Source organism: Dermacentor variabilis, chromosome 1 (assembly GCF_050947875.1).
Source record: "Dermacentor variabilis isolate Ectoservices chromosome 1, ASM5094787v1, whole genome shotgun sequence".
Lineage (NCBI taxonomy): Eukaryota > Metazoa > Arthropoda > Arachnida > Ixodida > Ixodidae > Dermacentor > Dermacentor variabilis.
In genome coordinates, this window is record NC_134568.1 from 38,614,480 (window position 1) to 38,635,647 (window position 21,168).

General features: G+C 48.9%; 1 protein-coding gene across 2 annotated transcripts in view; it reads right to left on the reverse strand.

Annotated features, from left to right (window-relative positions):
* Positions 1-21,168, reverse strand: part of LOC142576608 (band 7 protein AGAP004871-like) — a 212,170-nt gene that overhangs the window by 60,599 nt on the left and 130,403 nt on the right. The gene's annotated exons all lie outside the window — the stretch shown is intronic.

Consider the following 21,168-nt stretch of genomic DNA (forward strand, 5'->3'; position numbering starts at 1 on the left):
ATTGATTGCCACAGTGCGCGGGATCGGCATAATGCTTCCTTTAGTAACCAGCGCCATAAAGCCGTCTCAGTGTAGGTTACTCAATGTATTATTCGCAGGTTTTGAGCTGTTAAAGAAAAGGCAAACAGTAAACTGGTCCTTTCTTGTGCGAGTGAACCTAATGCCAGCGCTTAATACACGAAGAAGACATTTTAAACAGTACAATGGCTGCCTCGGTTTTTTGTATACATTAGTTGTGGCTGTCTTTCATTTATTGAATATTACTTTGATGAAGTCCATCGAGAAAAAAAAAATCTTGAACACGCAGACAAAGAATACGAAGACAAGAGTTCGCTTACATCCGTCTATTTTCAGGAGAGAACGCTTAGTATATTGTTGTTTGAACGGGTGCGAAGAGCAACTGTGCGCTTACATCCTAATAGGGAACACATGCAGGCAGGCGCCTCAACCAAACGCTCGATATGTCTCGGCTCACTTCAGACAAAACAAAGTCCAGCTTAGGAGTTCTTTTATGATTCTTCTCGATGATAAAAAAGCGCACCTAGAACTAGTCGCGTGCCATGAAATGCACCAACCTTACGTTATTCTTCTTCACTTGCGCATGCTCCCCATTGAGCCGTTCATCGTGGTGTTCTGCGCACTCGTCTCAAAGGGGACCTACACTTGTGTGTTCTGACCCGACAATAAACTCTTCTAGCGTAGCGTTCGTCCTCGCCTTGATGCTTTCCACGCAGCTGTACGTTTGCGCTCAATTGCGTGAACTAAATATTAAGCAACTCGCCTAGGCTTATATTTTTAAACGAACAGGTCCACTGCGTTACCATATTGCCCAGAGCAGAGGGCAAGTAACGACGGTTTCCCACAGGCATAAGGTCTGAGGCTGGCTCAACAGGACCCAGGTTCGGGCTATAGTTGCTGATGATGCGCATTTAATATTTGCGAGAAAGAGCAAGCGTGCTTTCAGCTGGCGCGTTGCCTCCCCATTTTTATGTCTTTCTTTGTTTACATTTTCTTTTTGTGCGAGAAGTACTAATAATCAGCTTGATGGAGGCTTTTGCATTTGCGCCCTAATGAAACCGTAATATCCCGCAGCTAAATGCATGATGCAAACTCAGCAGGAAGCCGGGAATACGAAAGCAGTTAAAAATATACATGGCATTATGCTCACGAAAACGCCATGCCGCAGCCAGGTCGGAGGAACAACATTAACGAGAGGCCTCACCAGTGAAGAGAAACGGGAAGTTTTTGTTTCTGTGTTTTGGTATAGCGAAAGTACGTTACAAAATGGGCTTCTGACTATCAATGCCTTATAATATTTGATAAGCAAAAATTCCTGTGATTCGTACTTGTCTACGGATTATTGCGTCGTTTTCTTCCTCGAAGGCATATATTCGTCGAATATAACTCAATTCAAAGATTTTGGTTCTCATATGAGGTCCATTATATTGCCTCATAGCGTGGCTATCGTCACTGCTGATAGCATGCAATGAATTGAGGACTATTACGTTTCATTCTTTCCTTTTTGTGCGTGTCCCTTTATTTGCATTCAGAAACGGCACTCTGCGTAAAAACACAAGAATTTTACGTGAGCGAGATGAATAAGAGGATCCGAGGGATTCGATTTTCTTTTGTTAGTTATTATAACGGCATGCAGAAAACAGACAATGAAGCGAGGGAACGCATAAGGGAAATTAGTTAATACTTTTTATTCAAATGTAGAGATGTTCTTATATTATTTGTACACTTCAATAAAACGTAATAATTCATTTCCCCTGTTGGATCTACGGTTTCATTTATTGTTTTCTGCATATTATTATAACTAAAAAGAAAAATCGACTCCCTCGGATCAGCTTTCTATTCTTTCTCATCGCATAGCGACTGCCTCGACAATGGCAGCCTTGATCCAGCGGGGTATAGCATACGAGGGCTTATTGGCCCAGTTGCCTACTTCCACGCTCGCCTACTAGGCGACGCTGGCGATCGAAAGTATGTTCTGCATACGCCGCCTTGATCGTGTGCAGCGCTGGCTAAGACTGTCGTGGCTAATCTTGTATGTAGACACAAATAGTGAAGAAAGTGAGCGGGTGGATGGTCACCGCGGTTTCTTAATTATTAAAGCACCTCACGCGCAATGCGGAAGTTGTAGGTTCAACTTCCACCTGCCGGCAAGTGCTATTTACGTTCACTTTTATTTCTCTTTTCTCTAATATTTGCACATTTCAATGAAACGTAACGATTGTTCCCCGTATGCTATCTCTGGCTTCACTGTCTGCTTTCTGCACATCGTCCTCAATTTTACGCAGTAGCGCCCATAAAGCCCGAGAGTACGCCTGGTTCCTTTGCCTCTAACGTGCTTTGTTGAGTTGTCTACGTAACTTGAGGGTTTGGCATTTCTTCATTGGTTTAAGAGAATTAATCACTGTGTGTACCATCCTCTCTCTCATTTTCTTTTCGCGACTGATAGACAGGCAAGGCTCGAGCAGAAGCGATAAAAAAAAAAAAAACACACACTTCCTTCGCTAATCCCATGCAAACTTTGGCACAGAAAAGTTTTGAGAAAGAGAGAGGCAGAAAAAAGAAGGGGGGGGGGGGGGAGTCACTCAGCGTATGGTATAGCAGCAATATACGCAAACCTATAGAGCATTGTTAGCGCTCCCTCTAAGCGTTCTCTTATATATATATTTTTTAAACTTCCGTGACCCCTGCGTGCGCGTCCGCCGCTTACACGCTGCGTGCATTGACCCGTTCGGTGAAACTAATTCGCTGCCAAGTCGAGTAGTAGACGATACTCGGGTCTCTGGGCTCGCTTCCACCCTCGAGATTTGCAAGCGCAGAGCGGGGTGAGTGGAAAGGGACAGCCGGAGCAGGTCGGTAAACAAGCGCCGGCGGGAAACGGGGCCAACACTTTCGTTCCCTGCCTACGCAGGAAGCGCCAGGCTTCATGGACCACAGCGCGAAGAGTTTGCGCGCCGCCAGAGAAGGCGAGAGGATGCAGAAGGCTTTCACTCTGTCTTGACCCCGCCTGGCGATCTTTGTTCCCCCCTCCCCGCTTCCTTTTCAATCCCAGAAGATTTTTTTGTTGTTATCAGTACGGTTGCTATTACTTTGTTTGATAGTGCTCTAGTTTGGTAACGCTGTTCGGTATACGTAGGGAAAAAGACGTAAAACGAAACGATAGAAAGAAAGAAAGAAAGAAACGAAGGGACCTACAGGAAAGGGTGCTCGCCGTCTTCGACAGGGGCAACCTTTGCGTTCCGGACCGGTGGGCAGCACGCTGGAGGGCCTCCTCGCGCTGCCACCTAATGAACCGACCAGTACTGCCTTCGAAATGAGCTGCGAGAAGCCTCAGGTCCCGCCCATTCCGTCTTGCTGCCCGGCCGTACAGACGGCGTTGCCTCAACGTTTTCTCTACCTCTCCACCCACGCATTCCTCTGCAGCGTTAGCTTAAGGGTAGCTCCCGCGTGTTTCCTGGCCGAGTCCTCCAACAACAAAACCGCAGCTACGAGTGCTAGCCATAAAAATAAATAAATAAATAAATAAAATTATGAGGAATAAAGGCTGGGAGAGGAACGGTGTAATAGGAGGCAAAAAGAAAGAAGGAAAGAAACGAAGAAAACGCAGTGGGATACCTAGGGGGCCCAGTCGCTCTGCAATCCCGCATCGAGTGTCGCGGCCATGTAGGGATAGCCGTTTCTCTCGTCGACTGCCCCGGCGGCAGCAGGCTGGCGCGGCAGAGACCGACTGATTGGTGCCCATTACGGGGCCAGCAGCAGCCGAACTCGTTCCATGTAGCCACGGGCTCTCTCGCCGCTTCCTCCGACGCTCGCTTTCCGCGAGTTTCCCGAAAAGGAATAAAGAACGCTCAGTATACGCGTGCCCAGACCGCGCGCCTGAAGGCAGCAGCGCCGGCAGAAAGCGTGCCACGCAGCGGGGCCGCACGCGCGCGTTGCTCGCACTGCGCCCCTGCAGCCCTGCGAGCCTCGAAATTAACTCTCGCTCCATCCCAGCAGCGCGAGCGACCGGCAAGCGCGATGTTCCCTCCACCGCTTCATTCGCTTTGCTCCCTGCCGGCGCCTTTCTATTGTGTTTTGGCAGAAACGGCTCCGCGCTAAATGAGGATCCGCGTCCGTCAAAGTTGGTTTCCGAAAGTGCGCTATTCGGCCCCCTCGCGTCTCCGTTTCGGCGAACAGGCGGGCACGTCCGTGTGCATTCCGCGCGCTCGTGTGTCTCGGTAATTGGATTTGCATGCGAGTGTGGCCCACCGCCGCTCGCTATTAAGGAGACCGCTGTGACGATCGCGGTGTTTCGAGGAAAGAGCGAGAGGGGAGCAAGTCCCCTCCAGTGGCAAGTCCCTCGTCTTTCGCTACCTCAAGGATTACTTGAGGCGAACTTTATTGTGCGGCTTTTCTTATATGAATGTACATTACCCGAGTAAGGAAAAGGTGGAAGAGAGGGGCTGCATTCTCGAGGGGATGTCGGTTCGATGTGGCCAGTCATTCTATTTCAAATAGGGACAAAGAAAAAAAATTGAGTGAATGGAAGGTGTTCTAGCAGCGCTGAGCCTAAACTTGAAGCCCGTGTTGCTGTAACCTTGCGAGGAAATGGCGGCGAGGTTTACGACACAAGTGCCGGTCATCTGAGCCGTCGGGACCGCGCAAGAGAAACGGGGAACTCGTACGCCTGTTTTTTTTTTTTTTTCTTTCCGTTCCTCTCATGTTCTATTTGCCTGACGAGAGAAAAAAGAAAATAGCGGGAACAACGGGACCGTGATGGAAAACGATAGCCAGAGAGATCAAGGTTTTGGAAAGCAACGAAGGTGTGTTAGTGCGTGCGTCTCTGTCCGAGTTCATCTCAAAGCGCGCTAGCCGAATGGGCGCTCGCCTCACCGACCGTGGTTTCCATCGACGTGACGGCCCTGCCAAGGTGCAGGGTTGGGTGTGCTGGCTGGGTTTAGGCTACGGAGAGAGAGGAGTGTGCTGATGCGCTAGCGACAAGAAGGGCATCGCATCGCCGACGAAAGCGGCAGCTCGACGACGCAAACGCGGCCCGTCGCCTTTCCTATCGTGTCCTTGTCGCGGTGACACGGACGCGGCGGCCGCTATAAATCAGTTGGCCTGATCGATTGATCGGCTGCGCTGGGCGATTCTTCTTCACGGCCGCGAACGCCGTGCGCCTGGCGATAAGGCGTGCTGCCCGTCCTCCCCATTTCACGCAAAACCCCCCTTCCCCCCCAAACGCCTTATCTCTGCCCTCCCTGCACTTCTGGCCAGGCTGTCCCGAGCGCGCAGCCCATGGAATATTTCGCCGGCCAGTTGTATGCGCTGCTTTCTCAATATTTTGCATATACGTCCGCCAAGAGAGGTCGGAGTCTGGTTGCAAGAAGGCGACGGAGAGTGAGGATGAAATAGATAGAGGTATGGACAATGGCTTAAGTTTGAAGAACTTACCGAAAGAGGAAATAAAATAGAAAGATAGGCGTGACCGCAAATCTTAAGAAGACAACGATTGAGTCCTGGTAGATAATCTGGCAACCCGATTCCCCAAAAAAAAGCGTTTTTTTTTTTTTATCCGATGCTTTCAAATCCTTCGCACTGATGCGGCTCGAGGTGGCGTTTGGGCCAGGAATCTGCCAAGCTCATTGATGAGTACGTCTGGTGGTAGGAGTGAAGGAAAATTGTTTATTTTACATTATTTGCACTTGCCCTAGATACGGAAGCCCACTCCATGTAGGGGCATATTAAACAACGCAGTTCACATCAGGACACGTCAGCCACCTCCTCACTGCCTCCAAGGTCTCTGCTTTTAAAACCGTCGTCTTCCCTAGGAGACAAGACTAGGGAATCTGATGAGTGTATCTCGGCCAATCACAATCGTCGAATCGGTCACAAAATCCCGCCAATTACATCTCATCGTTCCGCCGGATCCACCTCTTATGTTGCACCTTCGCCCTCGCATATGGCGCAACTGCGTAATAATCTGGGAAACCGAGGCCGACGCTGTTCTCACGGTAGCCTTCGACGTTGGCCCCTTTCATCAACTAGTTCAGCTTGTTAGGGTCAGGTTGACGTAGAGTGATCTTCGAGGTAGTTTTCACCTCGAGGTGAGCTCCTTTGTTTGCGCGTCACAGTCTATGTCGGGCCCCGGCGTCCTATGGGCGCGCGCTAATGAAGGACTGCCTCGCGGGAAACGTTCAAGGAGTGCTCATCGTCGCATTGAGACGTAACAGCGCAGGAACGTTTGGCGCTTTGAAGCATTGCAATGTGTTTTGTGATGCGGTGTATGTTTTTAAACGTGCCTATGAAGTTAACGAGCATTTTAAATGGCATAATATTCAGACTGCTGGATCAAAATGATCCATCCAAATGCCAGAAACAAGCAAACTAACACTATTTATGTACCGCTTGCTTTCGGTCAAGCGATAAAACATTTCTGGAGTCTTATTCTTGCTACTAGATTAATTATCTATGACAACATGTAACCGGAACAGCAAAATTACAAGTATTAACAAGTGTTAAGTTTAACTGTTATAATTATAGGTAAGAACAACAGAGTGCAGCACTACAAAGCTTTTTTTTTAAATTCCTTTCTTTGCAAGAGGTGGGAGAGAAGACAAGGAAAACGCGGAGGTAATGCATGTAATTCAGCCTTCTAAACTGCAGATGAGTCCACGTAGGCCTGACGTTATTGCAATAGACTTTGTTGTGACGTCACTAGCCAGAATCTTGCAGAATTATGCGCCCAACCTTGCACGAGTTTGATAAAATTCGACAAAATACACATAAAACTCGCACAATAAAGCAAAGACGTGTGACTAACTCCGGGGGCCTGGCGTTTCTCAGTTGGTTACTCGTGTTTTACGTAATAAGTACAAAACTTCTCTTGGAGCTGCAAACGTACCCTTTATTGTGATATACGACGTGCGCTTCACATTCCTGCGAATGTGAATGGCGATGAGAAGGAGGTACCGACATAAATGCATATAACTAACTGGTCAACCGTAGAATGAATAGCATATAAAAAACGCACAGCTAGGAAGAATAACATCCATTTCGGTGACCAATGCGCTAACGCTTCTTCGCCCTACACGGATAGCGTCGCCGGTCAGTCGATCATCCCTTACTTCTCTTCCGCTTGCCTACCCTTGCGCCATAACTCGGGCGTTTCGTTGACACGATGTCCGTGATCGGTTCCAAAAGCAAACACCAGAGAGAAAGGCGCATTCTTATTTCTCTCGCCGTACCGGCTAGTCTACGGAGAGCGAATAGCGCTGTGGGAAACTGGCCGCGCGCGCTCTTGCGACGGTGTCAATTAATTCTATTTTTTCCTTCCTTCCGTTTCCTCTCGCCGCGGCGGCGACGAGCAGAGGACATCTTCATTCATCCTAAACTCGGGCGACTAGCCTCATCGGAACTCCTAATTACATCCTGACCGTCAGAACACGAACGAGCCAGATGACTAATGGGACCCTATCAGAATGGCCGCTGCTTCGGAGAGAAGGCGCTGCTGCCTCTCAGTTTACGCCCGGCGTACCCGCCGCTGGTCCTCCGGCGCTGCAGCCCAGCGCCCAAACTCCGCGTCGCGCTGCTGCTCAGTGGGCCTTGTCACTGCGGCCGCGCCCATCCCTCAAACTGAGCCGCTGCGGACAGCCGCCGCTAGAATCGACGACATCTCGGCGACACGCTTGTTATAAATATCAGGCCCATTGCAGTTGGCACAGGAAACCATATCGCCGTATGATTGGCCTCCCGCGCGGTTGCATCATAACGTTCGAACGATAGCAAAAAAAAAAGTTTGGTACAAGCCTTTCTTATTTTTTCGTTCATTTCTCGATGTCACCGACCGAACTAAAGATGAAGGGCTGCGTATTTATCGTTCGGAATACTGTCTTTGGTTCGTATAGCCTCGCTTTCCTTCACCTTCTCTCCCATCTTTTGTTAGGCTTCGCGCATGGGTGTCGCAAATCAAGCACGGTCCGCAGGGGTCGTGCCTCAAACACCATGTGCTTTACCAAATACTTGGACTATGCTGAACAATCTGGTATAGTCGTGAACCTTGTACAGGCGCCCAAATCTTTAACTGGCGTGCGCGAGCGGCGACTTTTCCGTGCGTCAGCGCCGTATGACGGGGCGAGGCTGGAAACAGCTTAGCAGACGATGGGCCCAGCTGAGCGCGCTTTGTCCGTATGCACTTAGCCTCAGACTCTTTGCAGCCGCGCCCCGTCATACGGCGCTGACGCACGGAAAAGTCGCCGCTCGCGCGCGCCAGTTAAAGATTTGGGCGCCTGTACATAGAATGTGAATAACCATCCCCCCCCCCCCACTTTTTTTTTTCAGCTGTGTCATCTGTACTTGTCCCCGCAATCCCCTACCACCGCCCTGCTGACGGCCGTTCCGGTGCAAGCCGCTGGAACTAGACAGGTACTGTGCGGCCAACAACAATTTTCTTCCTTCCTTCCTATTTTTTGCATAGTTTAATGAACAAGCAATGACAACTACGGTGCGTTAGTCTCGCCTCCGCCCTCATGAAAGCGACTTAGAGAGATAACAAGGCAAGATTTCTCGAACGTCTGAAACTAAGCATAGGCAGAAATAGTATTGAGATACAACAGTTTCTACAATGTGTGCCCCCTTTGAAAGTCGGTATAGTGTCTTCGACATTAGGCGGTATAATCTGTAGCAGTTATTTTTATGCGATACCGTAGATATTTTAGTCCAAAGCAAACTGAAATTGATATCATTATTTGGCCGTAACCGTAACGGGCGTCACCAACGCGGGGTTTTCTTTTTTTTTATTATATCTTAAGCGCGATTTTATTTCACACAAGCTGCAGCAAACTAATTGTCCATTATGTATTAAACCCAATCAACGCTTCATATTTTATGACAATATTCTGTGCAAGAAAACACTGCTTGTACTTCATAGTTCTTGGTGTATATAGAGTAACTTCAGTCTACAACGGTCACATACAAAACCTCTAGTGAAGTCAGAAAAAAAATTCCATGTACTTTACGAACAATGGTAAATGAACAATGGCCCAGCTATCGCCCATTGCTCATTTCGCATCTTTAGCCGCCTCGTGAGCGAAACTGCGTATCAAGAGTGAAAGTTACAAAGAGTAGAAAACAAAAGAGAGAAGCAAAAAAAAAAAAAAACTATCGCGGCGACTAGCGTCAACAAACTATATCCAATCTTTGAGTTGGATGTTTTCTAATTCCTCCTTCACGCTACCCGATCAACGCGTAGCTCGTACGTGGCGCGTCTACTGAGACGGGAGGGCGTGGCGATGGGAGTGCGGCAAAAAACTTCCGTTCAGCGGCGCGGCGCGTCCCATTTGTGCCGCGGACAGGAAAGAAGAGCGCGCTGCTCGTCGGGCGGCTGTTTGCTCGGTGGCGCCGTGATGGATGGGCCGGCGCAACCTCTCGGCATCCGCACGTTCAAGGGAGCGCGAACGGCGGCAGCTTCGAGGTTCGCATCCCCGCGCCGTTGTCATGCTCCCCCTTTTTCCGGCCGACCGAGGATGGATTAAGCGGGCCGGGCGTCAACCCTGTATGCGGGCACGAGTGGCGCGGTGCGCGCTGATTGATTTCGCTTTAGCGGACTCGAAACGGCGCTCGTTCGGACGCGCGCGCGATGTGATTTATGTGCACGGCGCGGCCGCCGATTGTTTCTCTCTCCGAGGCCGGTCGCAAAAAATAAAGAAAGACTCGTGCTCATTTGCCAAAACGGACTTGCCAGATTTCACGAGCAAGGAAAAATAAAAGCGACGACGACAACGTTCTTTTTTTTTTTCTCGCTCATTGGCGGGGAAGCTGGAGGCGGGGGGGCACGTTAAGATTTTAAATGAAAGAGTCTAGAAATAGTTGCGGGGTTCGAAAGTTGGAAAACTGTAACCTAATGCAAGATTTCGAGCTGCAACGCGCGAAATCCAGAGCCTACAGCTATATATATGGGTGCGCGATTACTGAAAAAAAGGGGGAAAAAAAAACTTGAAGGCCTAATTCACGAAGCTTTGTGATCGTAAGTGCTCTTTGCCATTGGCCGACCGTCTTCGTGTACAACACGGTCAACATTACGATTGGCTACCGCCTGCTCTCATGAACAATTCAAGTGTAAGAATTTTTCGTCAATGCGGGCCTATATAGTTTCGCTCTGCTCAGTCAGAACGTGTCAGGGCATGGTGTCGCCAGAAATTATGTAATTGCTGCCTCAGCACCATACCAAGTACACCTATGGAATTCCGTGTTTTAACTGTGCCATAGGATCGCTTAGGCTTTCTTGGGCCTCGAATTTCGCAACCGTTCTAGCAGAGCGTCACTGCAGCGGCTGCAAAAAAAAAAAAAAAAAAAAAGTCCAACCAGTAGCGAGCGAGCGCGTGACGGCGACGTTCGTGATGCATGCGCATCCTTGACGCTCATTGTTTCAATGGCTTCAGCGGGGAATAGAGAGAGAGAAAGAGAAGGGAAGACGGAAAGGCAGGGAGGTTAACCAGACTGAGTCCAGTTTGCTACCCTACACGTGGGGAGGGGAATGGGGAGTGAAAGAGGGAGAGAGAGAACTTAGGTGTAGGATGTCTATAGTCGGGCACTCAAGTCTGTTGCCCTCAGGTAGCGAAAAAGCGCTCGAACTGCTTTCTGGGCCAATGACAGCGGGGAATAGTGAAGTTAACGACCTGGGGGTGAATACGAAGTAAAAAGAAAGTTTTTTTTTTTAACAATTTCAGGTGCAAATGATTCCCGCACACTATAGCCACGACGACGGGCAGTTCTTTAGCGCATCAATTGCTCCACTTGAACTGCGGCCATTTGACCCACCACGACTGTTTGTCGTGGTTGTCTACCAACATTCTGGCGGACGCTCGCCAGGTAGCTCACTGTAGACTACCCCTTATAAAGGAGCCCCTTTGCGATGGTTGAACGCCAGTCTATACTCCCTTTCGTATCATCCTCAGGCTTCGCTAAATCGGCGCTCCCGCTTAAGTTATAAAACACACTCCTGACGTAATCGTTCTGCGGAAACCCGCGAGGTGTGGAGAAGTCTGGACCAGGATGAATTTTTTTTTCCTTCAACTGCGGGGCTTTTTTTTTTCGAGGAATCCGTATGGAGTTTCCCTTGTAGCACTTGCTACGATTGGGTGGATGTCTCATTGTCCCTTTATTAGGAACGCACTTTTGCATTCAATAAATACAAGGCAAAGCCAATTGCATTTCACACGCGCCTATATAGTAAAGGGTTCCTACAGCAAAACATTTGCGTCCGTGCTAAAAGCTTGTGTGGCTGTTGACTACTGAGCATATAACATGATAACTGGAAGTCGCACAACTGTAACTGACGTCACAACGAATTAAGGCGGCTGCGGAGGTCAATAATCTTACCGCCGTTTTTCAAGATTTGCGGCATCTGTTTTTTTTTTTCACGAACACCTCGAAATAGATCCACCCAATGTGGCCCGGAGGTCCACATTGGCCTTTAGCCCTTTATGACATTAAATGGGCAGTTTAGATGAAGCTGGAGATTCTCAGCCATTCGCTCTTTCACGGCGTAAATCAAACTCAGGGGTATATATCAAATGGTGCACGTATTACCGACAGTTTGGAACAATGAACGTGTGCTCGAATCACGCTGTTAACGACAGCTCAAGCTCAGCATACTACCTAAACGAATGGGCAAATATTGCCATCTGCGATAATCGACAACATCACTTGCATAGCGTTGTTCTCGCTGAAGGCATCTCGAAATTCTGAGCGGTAAAGACACGAGAATGAGCGCGGACGACGCAAATGTTCCGAGATAAAAGAACGTTCATTCGTTCGACGCTAAAGCTTACGCGCTATGAGACATTGCAGACGAGGAAGCCGTACAGAAGAAGCAGAAGTGCTGTACGTCAGCGTAGTATGCTGCGTTGTATGCGGTATGGGGGCGTAGACAAACATCTCTTTCAGCTGGTGTTCTCAACCTGATGGCGATTTCGGGGCTTGTTCTCAGCCTGATTGTAACACACTTTCTCCCGTGACTTTACGGTGCACTAATTTTCAGTTGTTCGCAACGAACGCACAGTTGTCGCACACCACTTGTGCAGGTCCTACTTGTTCTTGCAATGACTTTTTAATTTTTTTTCCCTTGAATCACAAATTATGGATGAACTTTACCAGCATGTACACGGATGCGACAGCTATGTAGCATATCGTATTTCTTAATGCATCACACTAATACTTATACGCTACAGCGTTTGGACGTGCCGCATCCCTCATTGTGCGAAACAAGCCGCGAAGCTGTTTCCAGCGATTTACGTTCCACCAGCGAGTGGCGAGGAGCACACGGCGGAAGCCGTCTCAATTCACTCCTCTCCCTCAGCGCCGTACGCCGGCGTTTACGTGCACCGCGTGATACGATTTACCCCGTCTCGAACACCTGTCGCATTAATGGGATTCGTCTTCCTAACGCGTTACCGCCGTTTACATGGATGCGATGCGCTCGAAATGTGACGCGACGCGCCACTTGTCGCATTCACGCAAACGCCGCTTTCTGACTCGCTGCACTGCTACCGTCACGGCTGACGTCGATGCGATCCGAAGTAAATATTTGCTGGCGCCCGAGAGGCGCGCGCCGCCGTTTGCAGAGCTGCGCCACTCAGGGCGCTCGCGCAGACTGCACGCAGCCGAACACTTTGGATCGGCGCATGGAGGTTAGCGCGCAAAGTAAAGCGCGCGAAAAAAGCGGGCATATGTTACGCACGCAGAATTTCTGGCAGTAGGGGCGGGTCGGCCGGTTTGGCGTGGTAGTGCACCGCCGACGGTCCTTGCGGAACCAACGGCGCAGGCTGAGGGTGCGGCGGCGGCTGGTGGGTTTCCGTCGGGGCCTCCGTCCCGCCTGGGCGAGCACCAACACACACGGCCAGCTCTTGAGAATGCCGCTCGCAAACCTTCCCACTCAATGGTGGCCGTCCTTCTGCTCTCGTCATCGGAAGTGTTCCGTCGTCTGCCCACCGACAACGTCAGCGCGGCCTCCGAGTGTGTTTGATTGTCTACAGGGTGGATTGCGTGAAGGTGTGCTATGCGTTAACCGGGCGCTCGGGAAGAGCGTGTACTATGTGCGCGTGCGTATGCTGCTACGTATGTGTAGAGGAAAGCCTCGTCATGCTTGAACAAGTGTTTGCAGAAGATGGTAACAGCAGAAGCATGTGTACGCGCGAGTTTGGATGAATATGCAACGGCACGGTCGGAGCGAAGGCTCCTTACTGGCATCAAAATCGTTTTCTTAACTCTAATTTGTTGAAATAAAATAAATACTTTCCTTTTCTTCGGAAAATCATCCTCCGAAACCACTTGTTTTATGAAACAAAAAAAGAAAACTGTAAGCAGCCTCTTAGTCCTTTTTTTTTTTGTCGTCTCGTTCTTTTGTTGTATTTTTTTTTAATGGGAAGCGAACATTGCGGTCGAAGAGTATTGACAACATAACCCTTATTTGGGGGGCTCAGGCTGATAGAGTAGCCTTGCAAATTCGAGGTAAACATTTGAGAGAACACCTGTTGGCTCGGATATAACACGAATCCGAAGGTCAAGCTCTCCTTACTCTTTCTACGAAACAAATGAATTTCTCTCGTTTCATTATGAGAACGCCAACATTTCGAGTCTCAAGAAAGCCTTGACATAGACACGAGTACCATTGAAAGAAAGACAAAAATTTTTAAGGAATTAACAGGTAGGAACAAAGGGCATGTTCTGCCCGGCAAGCCGGGCAGGCATAAAGATCATCCCGAAAGCCTAGTGAGGAGTTTTTCGGCGGGCGATATTGCAAGTAACCTCCGAATCGCGCATATTTCTGTGACTACGTTAACCCGCACCCCCACCCCCACCCCTTTTTTTTGGCAGTCCGCTTCCTCCCCATTATACCGTTTTGGCCACTGACCTCAGTGGCACTCTCCCTTTCTTTATTTTTCTTTAAATAGTATTATAATACACCTCGTGTTTGGCGCAGCATAGCCTTAGCCGCTTTTGCGCCACTAAACCCCATTTAACTAACTAACTTTATTTTTATTTTTCCCCCTCCTTCACCACGTCCCCATCGTAATGCGCGGGACCGATTCACCGCTTACCACGTTTCGGCTTCACGCGAAGGCGGTGCCAGAGATAATACGTTTTGATTATGCCGCCATGTTTCGGCCGTTCGTGCAAGGTGAAGGAGGAGGGGGGGGGGGGGCATCGCCGCTCGCCGGGCCAAACCGCGGCTCATTTGTCTCGGTTAAAGCCGTGGCTCTGAGCGCTACCGCTTTGCACATGCGGAGCACGCGCGCTTTCCATCCATGACGCCCCCTCCCTCACACACACTTTTCTTTCCCTCATCCCAGCTTGTCTGCAGGCACGCTGTCTTTCTGGTGTTTCTGGCGGAACTAGAAAACTGTGAAGAAAGAAAGAAAGAAAGAAAGAAAGAAAGAAAGAAAGAAAGAAAGAAAGAAAGAGAGAAAGAAAGAAAGAAAGAAAGAAAGAAGGTCTTCTAGGCCACCCTAGAGCCCGTCCTTCGTTTCCTCAAGTGCCGTCGTACATTACTCTAAATCTATTTGTGTCAAATGCCAAATTTGTGTGTTTTTTTTTTAAGTTTCTTTCTACTTCTTTCGGATTCTTTCAAGTGCCATTTCGTTCCTGTAGGGGTGTTGTTTCACCGCCGTGCTGCAAAAAGCGCATAGTTCCCATCTCTCCCGTTTGACGTGTGCCCAAACTCCTACGCCTTTTCCTAGCTCTCAATTTCACGTGGTGGTTTTCATTTTGTTCCCCACGCGGGAGCGCCTTGCTCTCTAGTCTGTATAGATAATATAAATGAATGGAAGGATCTCTTTAAGCCGTCCGCAGGAGTTCGCGAAAGAACGAGAATATATAAACAAGCGCAAAAAAGTGAATGAGCGCATTGAAACCTGCAATGTCACGTGCGGGTATACGTTTTCTCGAATAAGACAAGCACGTCACGTCTGCGTATCAGAGAATGGACGCCGGGATACATGTTATAATGCAAAGAGAGCAAATTTACTATGCCTCTGGGGTAAAAGAGAAGGCAGGTATAGTATATAGCATGCATACACACGTATTATATACTGAAAAGTGACAGCTCGATGATCAGATACATTCTACGCTGCTGTCCCGAGCACCACAGCAGGAAATCAAGCGCTGCCTTTCCCAACAGACTCATAGCCTCTGTTTCACTGTAGAGCAGACCGTCACATATGGTTTCGGCACAACGAGTGCGGGACAGTATTTGTTTTTTCTTGTCTACCTCTGTGAATCTTCTTGTTCATTCCTCTATATTCTCCTCAAATTCCAAGAGAACTCAGCGGTGTTAACATTTTTCAAGTTAGTTTTTCATTGCCGAGTGGCATGTTACGAATGTTATACATCGGTTATTGATGCTAAAGATAGCATGTTCCCGTTCGTGAATAAGGTAACCGTCTTCTCGTGTTCCTTCTCGTAAAAGCCGCGTTTCTGACCACAAATACGGGAAGGAATAAGGTGTGTACATCGCGTGGTAGGTTGTCACGTGTCAGCACAATTTTCGTGTCAGCACGCTGTGCTCGAAGCTCGCTTTACAGGGGCCTTTCGTCATCTGTGACTACGGTAACAGACTTACGGTAACAGCCCAAACTACTTCCGCACAGCTGCACATGGGATCCGAATTTATATCTGGGAAGAATATTCTACGTATGCAATTTCTTCCGAGTTAACGTCGAAGAAGATTGCAGGATATATGCGTATAATGTACGAAGGACCACAGCGAGGATATACAGCCTCCACAAAACATCGCCAGTTTACCTACCATGTGAGCATGCGTTCCATTTTTTAGGGGCGCGCCAATGTCATTTATACTGATGGAAAAGTGTATCGCAAGACCGATGTAAACGCGTCGTCAAAGTGTAAATTGTTGATGCGTCGCGGCCCACGAAAACAGCGCCCGATTACTCGAGCCTAGAACAAAAAAAAAAAGTACCGGAAAAGGAGAAAGGGATAAAACCAAGGAGCGGCCTTGTCACGCAAACAATGGTACCGCTGTCAGTTCGCTGAAAGACCCCGTCGCTTATCTCGGCGCGACATTTCGAAACATCGCCTCCAGCGCGCACATGTGCCGGGTCGCAAGCACGTCCAGCTTATTTGTGACAGCTAGCCCGAAGTGTGCCGCTCTGCAACAAAACAAAGAATGGAGCGCTCCGTAATTGAGAACCCATACGAAAGAACACAGCTTTTGCTCCAGAAATAAAAAAGAAGGGCAATCGAACCACAGAATCTCCGGCGAACCGGACGTAACCGACTTTGCCCTTGTTGGTTTTATTGTTTCCCGATTCTTTGTTTTTTTTTCTCTCTCTCTTTCTGAAGTGGACCTCAACGGATCGAAGACAAGGCAAACCCTGGCAGAAGCCGCGAATACGCTCAAAACCTTTTGCTCTGGAATTGTTGACAACTAAACAGACCCGAAGAAAAACTGCTTGGTGACCGGAAGGAGAAAGAAAAAGAAACCGAAAGAAATCGCAGCAAGAGAAGGCGAATTCTTGAGAATGGTTTTCGCGACGGTATGGCTAAAACGCGATGCGGATCGAAAAAGTGTGAACGCAGGAGATGCGGAAGATATTGCCCAGTTGGCAAAGCGTCCAATTCTTCCACATTCTTGAACGAGGATTCCTTGCATAGCAGAATCTTCAGAAGGTGATATGAATCAGTTTTACCACTTCAGATGCATTTTATATTTCTTGTTTTCTTTTCTTCTTCTCCTTCTTGTGGGCTGGTTCAAGCTGGTATACTTAAATGGGCCAATAGAGTAGATGCTTACTTGCCTTCACTTCCAAATGGAATCGTCTTTTTTTCATTGCGAATTGCTTTGCGAGTGTTCACTATATATATGCCATTTTTCCTTCGAGGCAAGGAGAAATTAATGAAAAAAGCAGTTGTACAAGCACAGCTCTGCTCAGTCCTTTGCAGAAAGTCGCTTTCCGCTACACCTACGTGCGCAGTCTGTCACACAAACTACAACCAAATTCTTCGTCTTTCTCTCTCTCTCTCTCTCCTGTTACTTCGTCGGCAGCGGTCTTCTATCCTTTCGTGTTTGCACGATTCAAGCAGGCTTGCTTTTTCACTGAGCTGACGCTTTGGCATTTAGGTAATCTTATACACTTCCCACACACTCTAAGCAAGCTTCGTTTTCGCACCTTAAATAGATTTTCGCTTCATTTTTTTTTCATCATCCATCTATCGCGCAAACCACCTCAGGCCCGTTCCACTGCTTCCATCGGAAGTAACGCTGCGCGTCCTCGCTGAACGCCAAAGGACACAGAATCCCGCGGAACATGAATCTATGTATGCCGGAAGCAGAACCGCTTCGGCACGGTTTCTTGAGCGTGAAAGCCCAGCGTCTCGCCGTAGGCTATAGCACTACCCGCGCCGCAGTGCCGCCCACTGGCGTCAGTGGTCAACGCTTTTTTTTTTTATACACCGTGCCACCGGGAAATAAGGTCCACCGATCTCGGTATGGGCTCCTTGGTCTGTCGTAAGACGTGCACTCACCAGAGAGCCGTACTGCGAGAAGCACGCCTTTGCGCTATAGGTCTGTTGTTTGTGTCGGCTGCCGACTGTTGTAGGAAAGTGAAGGCAGGGGAAGCGGGCGTACTGCCATTTTTGAGAGCGCAGAAAAAAAAAAAAAAACCGGACGAAGGGACAGGCCGCGGTCCACTTCCGCACCGGAGGCAACTGAGGAATGGCGCTGTCAACAGGACCCCGAGGCCCCAAGCACGGCGGCCGCGCGCAGTGCTGGAAGTTCTTCTGGCCGACGCCCATTTCGATATTTTCGCAGCCCAGAGAGAAGATCACGAAACTCGTGGAGCACGCCGCCGCTCCCTTTCTTCTCCTTGGGGCACGGCAGCCCGCTGGACGGAGGGGTGTCCGGTGGGGTGGCCCTGTCCTGCCGTTTCATCGCTTCGTTTTGCTTCCATTCGACGCACCAGATGCTCATTTCTTACGTGAGCGCATGGCCCTTGATTCTTCGTGCTGTAGAACCTTTTTCGCTGCCACCTTGACCCTCCCTCCCATCCCACGTGTCGCCCTCTTTCGGCAGAGGAGAGAGGGAGAAGAAAAACGAAATTCGGTAGCCCTGGGCAAGAGCGGCAGCAATTCGACACCTGGCAAAGAGTGTCTGCCATATATCTCCGATTCGGCGTTGTTTGTTGCCGTTGCTGGGCTCACCGTCGGCTCTATTACGTTTTCTTTCTGTATCATTCCGAGGATATTGCGAGCGCGATTTCTTCTTTCTGCTTAGATTATGCTGCGAGCTCAGGGCTGCTGCCGTCGCCTTCGTTTAGGCCGGTGCTGCTTTTGCCGGCGCCATGGCGCCTTGAGCGAGTATAGGGGATATCTCTCTGCGCTGACTTTTGCAGCACCGCACCGCAGTTTCTCAGGAAAGCGGGAGCGGATGAGGCGGTTGCTTCGTTGCCGACGGCCAACCCAGTTGTAGTAGTGGGTGTTTGCACCTCGGCCCGATTGTTTTTCTTTGTCCCCGCGACTGGATCCCGCTGATCCCTCGTGCTTCACGCTGTCGTACCTCTCTTTTCGATTTTTTTTTCCTTGCCATTTGACCGCGCGCACACACACAGACAAAACAGAAAGAAAAACAAAAGAAAAGAAAAAAGTCGTGCTCGCTTCATTTCTGTCGTCGCGAGCCAAGCCGGGCCGGAACGAGCGGAAAGACGATCCGCACTATTGTGTTTCTCGAGGCCCGCTAAATCTCGAATTTGGAGGGTGGCGCGGCGGGTTGGTGGCAGAGCTTCACTCGGATCATGCATTGTCTCGCGAGCGCCACCACGGTAGTGCGCTGGCCGGGTTTGTTCCTCCGTTTTTCTCTCAGTTGCTTCCCGTGGATTACTTCGTGCCGACGTTACGTGACCTTTGGTGGGAGAGAAAAGAAAGGGGTGAAAAAAATCGTGGAGGTGGAGTGCTCAAAAAGTGAGGAAGGAGCCCGGTGAAGCTATACAGAGGAGAATATTGTTGAACACAGTGAGTCTTCGAAACGCGAATACGAGACAAGGAAGTTCCTGCTGCACGCCGCTATTTTTCTTTTGTTCAAAAGGGCTTGAAGGCATTTCTTTTTTAACAGGATGAACACTTCAATTGGAGTACAGATTGTCTCCGCTTCTTCTTCGTTTCCCATTTTATTTAATTAAGCCAAAAGACACTGCGGGTACCTTGGATTCCCCTAGCGTTTACTGCAACATTTGTGAGCTTGGTACAACGAGAGCGAATATTCCCAATATTCATCCAGAGTACGACGGAAACCTGTCTGACGAGGAATGAACATAGTGGAAGAAAACAAACACTCGCCAAGAGGTAAAGTGTATTAAAAGACAGCTTGGCGTTTCGGGACCCATACGGGTCCCTTGATCACAATGAAAGCAAAAGCGGCGGCTCTTGTTTAAGTATGGGAGACATGACACAGTGCACGTGTGCTGATTTAGGGCATAGATAGGACACATGGGAGCACAAGAGAAAAGCGTTCGCAGAAAACACACACACACACACACACACACACACACACACACACACACACACACACACACACACACACACACACACACACACACACACACACACACACACACACACACACACACACACACACACACACACACACACACACACACACACACACACACATACATATATATATATATATATATATATATATATATATATATATATATATATATATATATATATATATATATATATATATATATATATATATATATATATATATATGGAACTGAAAACAAAAATCAAGAGAGGAATATCAAGTCCAGCGACGGAAATACAGCCCCCCCTCCCCTACATCTTCAAGCAGCGCGGCCAAAAATCGAGGTCACTAACTGGCACATAAAATGCGCATTATTGTTTGCATTATCCCACATAAGTTAATGTGAAAGTCATGCGGCCGGAACAGAAGGAACATGGAGCACTAACGCTTTGAACGTACGCAGAATTGGATGAAACAATGCGGAATAAAAACAATTCATCTCAAGAAACACACCACCGCTGGCCCCGCGTCCTGATTGCTTTAAAAGTAATAATCTAAAGCCTATTATGTTCAATATCAAAAGAATATGCCACAGGCATGTAAAGTATCATTGGTGTAGAGCGATAACTTGTGCTGGATCCATCGAACGTGATGCCTAGAAAGGGTTTGCCTCTCCGCACACCTTGGACAGCGTGAGCAGTCGCCGCGTACCTGGGAGTCCCGCTTATTTAACCCCATATCAAGGGTCAATGCTCATATAAACCGTTTATGTGCAGATATAGAACTAGATGTAGAATGTAAAATAGCTGACCTTTGCAACAGAAGCTCTCGACATGCCTTCCTTGTGACGCAGGAAATAGCGAAATCAGCGTGATTCTCCCCGCATGTTATCCTTAAACGGAGAAACCAGCACGAGGTTTGATCAAAAGTGCAAGACCGCTTCACGCATCGACTCTTATGCGCATTCTCGCACGTGCATTTGCAGCCTTAATTTATTGGAAGGATGATAAAATAAAGTAATGCATGGACAGACTGAATCGCTGTTTAGGCATGTGCTTCAGCGGAGCCCTAACCCTCAATCCGGAAACGAACGAATACAAAGAATAAACATAACGAAGGCAGGACAAACGACGCACGTGAAACGGCCCGAAGACCCAGACAGAGTCTAACGAGGGCCCGCCAGCGATCTTGCGCTGCTGCGCCGACAAGACGCCCGTGGCAAGGGAGTCGTGCTCGCTTTTTGCCGCGCTCATCTTTTGCGCGTTTCCGTTTAATGCGACGGCAAACATCGGTGCTTAACCTCATTAAGGCCCTCCTGATGGGCGGCCGGAAAGCACTGTCCGGCGGCGTTCGGCGCGATGCGGCCCAAGCGCGAGATTTGTTCACGTATCGAGCGACGGAGCCTCCTCGGTGTTCGCGCGCGCACGCACACACACGCACATGGAGTATGTAGCAGCGCGCTATAGCGGTTTCCTACATGATTAATAAACGAAGCCGTTCGACGTACACATAACGGAGCTTGCTTTAAGAAAACGAAAAGAAGAAAGAGCTTCTGCTCTCCATTACTGGCGGCGACGCCCAGGCGAAGGCCGCCGAATTTTCTCGGTGAAGCGAAGGCCACCACCGGCAAGGAC